This window comes from Akebia trifoliata, unplaced genomic scaffold, assembly GCF_017979445.1.
Source record: "Akebia trifoliata isolate Shusen 1 unplaced genomic scaffold, ASM1797944v1 Contig00977, whole genome shotgun sequence".
In the NCBI taxonomy this organism is placed as follows: Eukaryota; Viridiplantae; Streptophyta; class Magnoliopsida; order Ranunculales; family Lardizabalaceae; genus Akebia; species Akebia trifoliata.
In genome coordinates, this window is record NW_028237388.1 from 1 (window position 1) to 8,348 (window position 8,348).

Consider the following 8,348-nt stretch of genomic DNA (forward strand, 5'->3'; position numbering starts at 1 on the left):
AAATATCAAGGGACAAGATTCCAAAAGGTCCACAGATCTAATAAAAATTCAACATAACTTATTGAATCAAAAGTTGCAACTCTCCTAAAATAAGCAACTAATTAGTGAATTGTGTAATGGTTTTATCGAAGGGATTGTGCTGAAAATGATTCATATCTTTTATCATATTAATTGCAAAAACGCTTAGATTACCTAATCAAGAAGATAAGAAAATTCCTCCTTCGGTTTGTAATTTGTATTGCTCTTCCCACTAACAATGTCTAATGCAATAACACCGAAGGTGTAAACATATGCTTTGTCTGTCAAGTAACCCCTCATTGCGTATTCCGGAGCCATATATCTTCTACAAAGATGACAAAACATATTGAACTTCAAGAAAAATTGTGAAAGAATTCCGCATAGTCAAACGAACCTTTCTTGTCATTAAAACAGAAGTAACTGTATCAGAAAAAGCGAAATTTGTAATAATAAAATAATTGGGAAAGAATTCCACACTGAATAACTATACAAGGAAAAACTAAAAGAAAAAGAAAAATGGCACGTTCGAATTCTTAATAACATAATCATAAACATAACAAAATTTCGAAGTCAGGAAAAAACCCTCTCAAGTGAAGCTTCTCCAGTATTGATATTGCCTCCACTGCTATACAAGTTACCGTCTCTTTCATATAGCCTGTTAAAAGACCACAAAGAATAAAAAATCATAAATAAATAGCCAAAGTTCTAAATCAGAGGAATCAACAAAGTTTCATACATCTAGTTCTTAGAGTTCTAGAGATCCCATAGACTTGGACCAAGTGTATCCATGACTTGGAAATTAATTTGATAGCAAACAATATAATAAGTGCACACAACATAAAGAAACACAATTGCGTTGGAGTAAATATTAGAAAATATTCAACGTATTAAGCATAGAACTTACAAGAATATAATATTCTGCTGGTGGCTTTTGTGGTAGACTAAGGGAAGTCCATAACAACCATTAAGAGTACTTGATGAAGCCAAAAAAAAAAAAAAAAAACAGAATTTCAAGAATTAATGGCACTACTTAGGCAACATAGAAAGAAATAAAAAGATGGAAAAACACAAAGTTAAAATGATTTTTGGAAAGTAAAAAATTGCCTCACCTATAAACTTTCCACTCATAGGGATGACCATTACTCCACCCTTTACTATTTCAATGCTCAAACTTCAAAGCAACATTTGAGGAGAGATGTGACATCACATGTAGTGACAAGATCAATGTCAAAGTAAGTAATACTGATCAAGGTCTAGAAAGTCGTTTCTAGAGTCCTAATTATATAAATTTTATCAATGAATTGAACACTAAATTCCTTCATTAGACATAATGCATGATTAGTCCATATTTATCATCATTTTTAATTTAATTATATAATTCGGAGCTAATTACCATTATTTACATGTAATAGGAATTATTCGCGAAATTTCAAAGTGAATCGGGAAAATCCGAAGTTACCATTTTGATCCACAATCCAAAACAAGATCATGGACCAAAATTCAAGTCAGTTGACCAAAATTTTACCATAGCGCCAAGGTCAATGGAAACGGTGTGGTCAAAAAAGAAAGTCAAGCTTCGAAATTTATACTGAAGCATGGCGGTTGAAAGACATTTTTTGAAGTAGGACTTTGGTATTTTTGTAATCACGGGATATTTTCAAAATTCTACTTACCCAAGAAACCTTAATTTGATCTCTCTATAAATAGGAGACTAGACTAAAGAGCATCTCATCTCCGAGACCTACAATCTCCGAATCCCCCGGAAGGATCCCTCATCTCCCTAGAGATTAACTTTTATTATTTTAATTTAGTTTTTTATTTTTTGTTTCTTAGTTTTATGAAAGTTTTAAGGAGGCTCTACCGGTTTCAAGTCAAGTAATAAAAATATTTTCTTTCTCTTATCTCTACTTTTCTTTTCATGTTTTCTTTATTTTGCACTTTATTGTTCTTGCGATGACTATTGGTTAAATCTTTGTTAAATTGGTTGTGGAAGTCGGAGCAAGATTTGTCAGTGTTTTGATTGTTCTTGAAATTGCTTCATAGCGTTATTGTGATAATGTTAGGTTTGTATTATTAGGTTAATCTTTAAATATTTCTCAAAGTTCTGATGATTCTTTCTTTGAGAAGTTCAAGAAGAATCATGCTTTACAGAAAATAGTCAATGTTTATCTAATAATCTTAGCCTGAGTTATTGAGATAGCATAGGTATTTGTTATTAGGTTGAATATTAAATGTTTCTCATAGTTTTGATGATTTTTTTTTTGATAAGTTTAAGAAGAACCATGCTTCACAGAGAACAGTTAATGTTTATCTAATAATCTTTACCTAATTTATTACATACTTTTGATCTCTTTTATGTTATAACTGTTTGATTTTCGATTCACAAACATTAGCTTTGTTTAGTGGATCGAGATAAAAAGAGAACCTGAATTCACTGATAAAGCTTGTGAAGGTGGATCCAATTGATCTATACTTATCTTTCATATTTTTTTAATTTTTATTTTAGTAGTTTATTTTAGATAAATCATCTCTCACAAGTTGTTTTTAAATCGCTTGTTAAACTTGAATTTGATTGGAAGTAAAAATACTTTGGATTAACGTTGTCTCTGTGGTTCGACCCGTGCTTGCCAAAGTTTTCTTTTGTTCTTTATTTTATCATCATCTACATCTCGAACAAATACATTGGGTTCCACAAGCTGCACTAGAACAAAAACAAAAGAAATTCCGAATACCTCAATGGCATTAGGTCATGCATACCTTATACCACTCGCAACGCTTCTTCCAATGTAAACTAGCCCAAAACCCCCTTTACCCAATTTTCTGTCTAACTTGTACATGGGTGAATTGTCGAGCTATACCTAGAAAGATAAAAGAGATTCACAAGCAAAACATAATTATTATTTTGATAAGTAAAGAGAATTTTACTCGAGAAAAAAGGGAAGGTCGAGTTGACAAACCCAATGAAAAAGAACAAACTAAATTACAAGCTTGACATGCTACGCGTTCTATCCCACCTAAATAAGAAATCCTCAAAAGAAGACTCCTTTAACAAATAGTGGTCACTACACAAAACACTAGATTGTTATGAGGAGAATGAATTTAATTTTTGATTTAACACAATTTCCAAATTGATGACAAGTACAAAATGGATACACTGTGTTATTAGCATAAGGGTATAGTTAATGGATAAAAGGTTTGGACAATCCTCATTCAGGATTTTAAGAGAATTAACTATGCAACATGAAGACTCTTTTCCTGAAGAATTGAGTGCTTAGAGTCAGACACTTCACTTGGAAGGTGGAAGACACTTTCAATTAATATATAGTTTTATGAGTAAACCAGACTTGAACCCATGATCTCAAAGTTGTCGTGTGGCTATACCTAAGTGCTCGAAAGTATGCCATATGGAATTTTGGGTATGGGGTTGTTGAATGATCAAATAGATAAATAAGGTTAAGAGAACCAATATATAAACAAAGAATATGTATCATGCATGTTTACTCCACCTCGGTCTAACATAACATAGATTCTTTACCATTAAACAAATAGGAAATCTACCTGGTTTATGATAATAAGAAGAGTTTGGGACTGGCATAACGAGGAATGATTTTTCGTAGTGCTTGTGTCATCAATTGTGATTGTACCTTTGGGAAAGAGCCTTTTATAGCACCATCAAGTTCACATTGGGAAATAAGAGCTGCTACCTGCAGAAGTCATCAGCTTATGTGAAGGAAAAGAAATGAACTCGCAACTAAATGAAATAATTACTGACTATTCATATCCACAAATGAATAATGTCCAGCAATAGAATACCAAGAAAGTGTAGAATTGATCCAAGAGTAGTACCACCTCACAATTCCTCTTGTTTATACCCAGGACAAACAAATTTTTAGCATTTCCTTATATTAAGAGAAATCTCTAAGTAGAAAATATAAAATTATTAGTTAAGTGTTCTTGCAATGTCATAAATAATATTTTTCATTAATATTGTACTGTTCAATTCAAATTTACTCGCATAGCATCATTAACCATGTGAACAATGAAGATTGAAGTTTCAACATAGCAAGAACTAAATAAAACCTGAGCATTAGATAATGAAAAAGGCTTCATAAAAGGATATAGTAAATACCAATTGTTTAAGTACAAAAAACATACCTCCTGATGGCCTATTATAAGAAGTTGTTGGATCATCATTTTCCCTCCTTTATCCGGACTCGTATTCGACAATGTAAAATGTTTAATTTTTTCATTGGCAGAGTTAAAAAAGTTACTTAACTATTAGTTACTGATTAAATAATATAAAATAATGTAAAAGTCCTAGAAGACGATAAATGAGTCAATAAAAATTAGTATCAAGTAAGTTTACCATTAGAATATGTAATGAACCAATCAAAGTCATATAGAAATGCACATGTAGTACATATCCAAAGACAATAGAAATGTAATGCAAGTCCAAAAGATCGTAGTGGATCATGATATGATATATGTTATCATACGAGGCCACCTAATGATGGAACCAATAATATCAAATAAGTCACCACTAGAATATATGTTATCATATGTGAACGTCATTCCCTCAGCCACATCCTTATCCTGTAGTTGTGCAGACATGTAAAAAATCTCATCAATAAGGACATGATAGGAACACTACAACATTTTTGATCTATAGCGGCGGATTTTTCCCGTCACTACAATGTAATTTTTCCGCCGGTAAAAGCTATTGCGGCGATGAGCAGCGGAACCAAAGATCCGTTGTTGTTTCCTCCGTCGCAAACTATAGCAGCGGATAATGTATTCCGCTGTTACAGGTAGTACCTTTAGCGGCGGATATTAATATCTGCTGCAATAGGTCGAATTTTTAACAAATAGAAATATAATACATATAGCGGCGGATCTTAATATCCGCTGGAATAGATCGGTTTTTTAATTAATAAAATATACTACCTATAGCGGCGGATCTTAATATCCGCTGCAATAGATCGGTTTTTTAATTAATAAAATATACTACCTATAGTGGCGGATCTTAATATCCGCTGCAATAGATCAGTTTTTTAATTAATAAAATATATTACCTATAGCGGCGGATCTTAATATCCGCTGCAATAGATTAGTTTTTTAATTAACAAAATATTCTACATATAGCGACGGATCTCACTATCTGTTGCAAGAGATCCATTTTTAATTATACATATAGTGACGGATCTTGATATCCGCTACAATAGATCAATCTTTAGAAAATAGAATATAATACTTATAGAAGCACATAATATTATCCGATGCTATATATATATTACATGACCAATGTCCTCCTACCTACGAACATTGAAAACTCAAATAGAAAAGAGCATGCATAGAACATAAAAGAGAAATGTAAAAGCCTTTAGTATAATACTCACTACGTGAAAATTAGATAAATTCGATGGCCCAAAATCGTTGAATTTGAAAAATGCGACAGTCTCACCCGTCGAATTGGGCCATGTCGAAAAAAAAAATCGACAGCCTTAAGCCATAGAAATTATTTTCGATGGCCTTAAAAAATTGTCGACAAAACTATATTCGACGGCTTAAAACAGTCGAAAAAAAATAGCCCATTCCTGCTAAGGTTTAAAGTTTAGATTGTTTTTGTTTGCGAAGATCGTTTGGTATTTTAATTAAGTTATGTTTATTTGTGACATCAAGTGAAAATATGGGGCTGACCATATAATCGAGATAAGAGTTATGATGATCATGATATGTGGTCAACCCAGCTGATTGATGAGATGTCAGTTAAGAACATGGTTTAAATCAAAATGAAGAAAAATGAGAAGTTGAGCTATGACATCAAGTTATGAGACGAACATACATCAAGTATTCCTTTTACTCCCACTTCCTCCAAGGCTTCACGACATGCGACTTGGCCAACAGTCTCATCATTTTCCCATCCACCCTGACAACTGAATCACGAAAATAATATCACATTCAATACTCACCAATAAAGTAACAAGAAGATCTGAATATTTCTGAATAAAATTATTAGAAAGGAAGTGAAATGAAACTTACCTTTTGGAAGACAAGATCTTTAAGATTCGGGGAAGAAATCATGAGGACTTCTAACCTATTCTTCAATTCAATAGTCTGATCATCAACATCTTTTATGATCCTGTAAGGAATACACCTGTGTATTGAATGAATAAATGGGTAAGGTATAGTTCACTTGTATGCAAGCAAAAAGTTCTAAGGAACATGATTGAATGGAGTGCTTACGCATAGAAGCAACCCCATAAATCCTCAAACAAGCTACTAATTGTAATGTGTCAAACCAACCAAGCTATGGGTCCATTTCCATTTCATTTACTTGGCTACTTCAGTATGGTTTCTCTGATACTATTTTCAGTTTGAGGGAGTTACAAGTTTATACACATTGAAACATGTATATGTACATACAAATCAGCAGCAAGTTAGGTACTTATTATTATTTCTAAACCCTGTATATGTCAGCATAGCAACCCATATCAAGAATTTATTTGTCAATTTATGAGATATAGCATATTATCCAGACTCCTGAGTGTTCCAAAAACACTGACAGCACCAGACTCATCCTTGTGTCCATCAATGTGCATACCACAAAGCATGCAACCCCATAAAAAAAAAGCCATGGGCAAGGTCATCAATTGCGAGCTGATTCAGACTAACCCAGTCACCCAAGCCTAGTTATTGACATTACTGCAAGGCACAATTCTGACCATTTGATCATGATGAGCACCTGATAGTTGATCTACAATAGAGTATTAGAAAGTCCAGCATAAATAAATCAAGTCGATTTTAGACCTCACATGGATACTACCCCCCCCCCAAAAAATAAATAATAATAATAATAAAATAAATAAATAATTTACAGTAATGTTGCTGGTAGAGACCTTTGAGGCTAGCCAACGAAAGAATCCTAATAGCCCGTGGACCATGATGAGAAAATGACATTATTTTTTAGGATACATCCTGAAATGTAAACACCCAAAAATAAAAAAAACTAGTTAGTGACTTAATCAAAATCAACCCAAATTTTTTGGCAGGGGAAAGTTACAGCATACATAACTATAAAAAATAAGTTGGCATGATAAATGCAAACCAAATTGCATTAGAAAGAATCAACTATATCTTCCCAATATAAACAAATGACAAATAAATATTGTCAATTACAGGCTACTACTATGAAAACATATTGAAACTTATCGAATTAGCATTCCTAAGGAAAAGTTCAATTGGGGACCCTTCATTAGGGGATGGACCTACAACCTTTGACCAACATTTCCCTACATCTGGAGATACATTTCATGAAAAAGAATGAAGTTGGAGGGGAGTTCCACCTTTAGCAATAATGCCATGCCAACAGTGATCAATGTCCATAAGGCCCTAGCCAGAAGGTCCCCCCACTTGAGGCATTTGCACCATCAATCCTTGACCTCTTGGATTCCCTTTGAAAAGAGTTTGAGATTTATACCAATACTAAAGCTATGGAAACCATAAAAGATATCTAATTGAGAATAAGAATAGAAGCAAATACTACAATAAGTAATAAATAACAAATAACAAAAAATAAAATAAAAAAGGGAAATGAGAATGGTCATGAATCTTGTAAGTTACAGAAGTGAATATGTTGCTTTGATTAAGGTTCTTGAGAAACTAAATGTGTTTGATTATCTGCATTGGTGTTAGATTATATATGGAGATGCTAGACTTTCTGTTTTCTACATAAACCATTTACATGATGAACCTATTAGTTAGATGGGATCTAATTAAACAAAAATATAGAATAAGAAGTGCAAACCTTAAAGAGCTTCTTAGTTCAGTTGAAGTGCAAGCCTAAAATCAGCTTGTGTATGGTACACAAGTACTATTCTTAGAGGTTTGATGAAATCCAAATCTGTAAATTGTTAAAACATGAGAACTTTGTTAGATCTAGACTCAATCCAGACCTGATTGGATCTACCATTTTACTTTATATGAAATTGATTTGGTATAATATTCAGAGTTCAGGATACATATAGGTGCATAAAACCAATACTCAACTCAACATACAAAAAGAGCAACAAACATGTATATATGTCAACCAGCAAAGTCAACACTCGAATACTCCAGAATTTCATAAAAATAAGAGATACCCAGATACTAAATCATCACTATTTTCATATTTATCAAGTAATAAACATATTAGAAAGGTCAAATTATACCTCATGGTCTCTGAAGAGTAGTCACAAATACATGGAGGACATGAAGCTTGACCAACTAAATTCCCTGTTAAGTGCCAGTACAATGAACATGATCTTCTTTACTTAACCTGTAACACCCCAGAT

General features: G+C 32.8%; 1 long non-coding RNA gene across 1 annotated transcript; it reads right to left on the reverse strand.

The window, feature by feature from the left end:
• Positions 1–6,062: 6,062 nt before the first annotated feature.
• On the reverse strand, positions 6,063–7,918 carry LOC147380799 (uncharacterized). Its single transcript, XR_015175090.1, has 3 exons — positions 7,823–7,918; positions 7,362–7,469; positions 6,063–6,172 (listed from the first exon to the last, which is right to left on the reverse strand). It is a non-coding gene; the product is annotated as an uncharacterized LOC147380799 (long non-coding RNA).
• Positions 7,919–8,348: the final 430 nt, after the last annotated feature.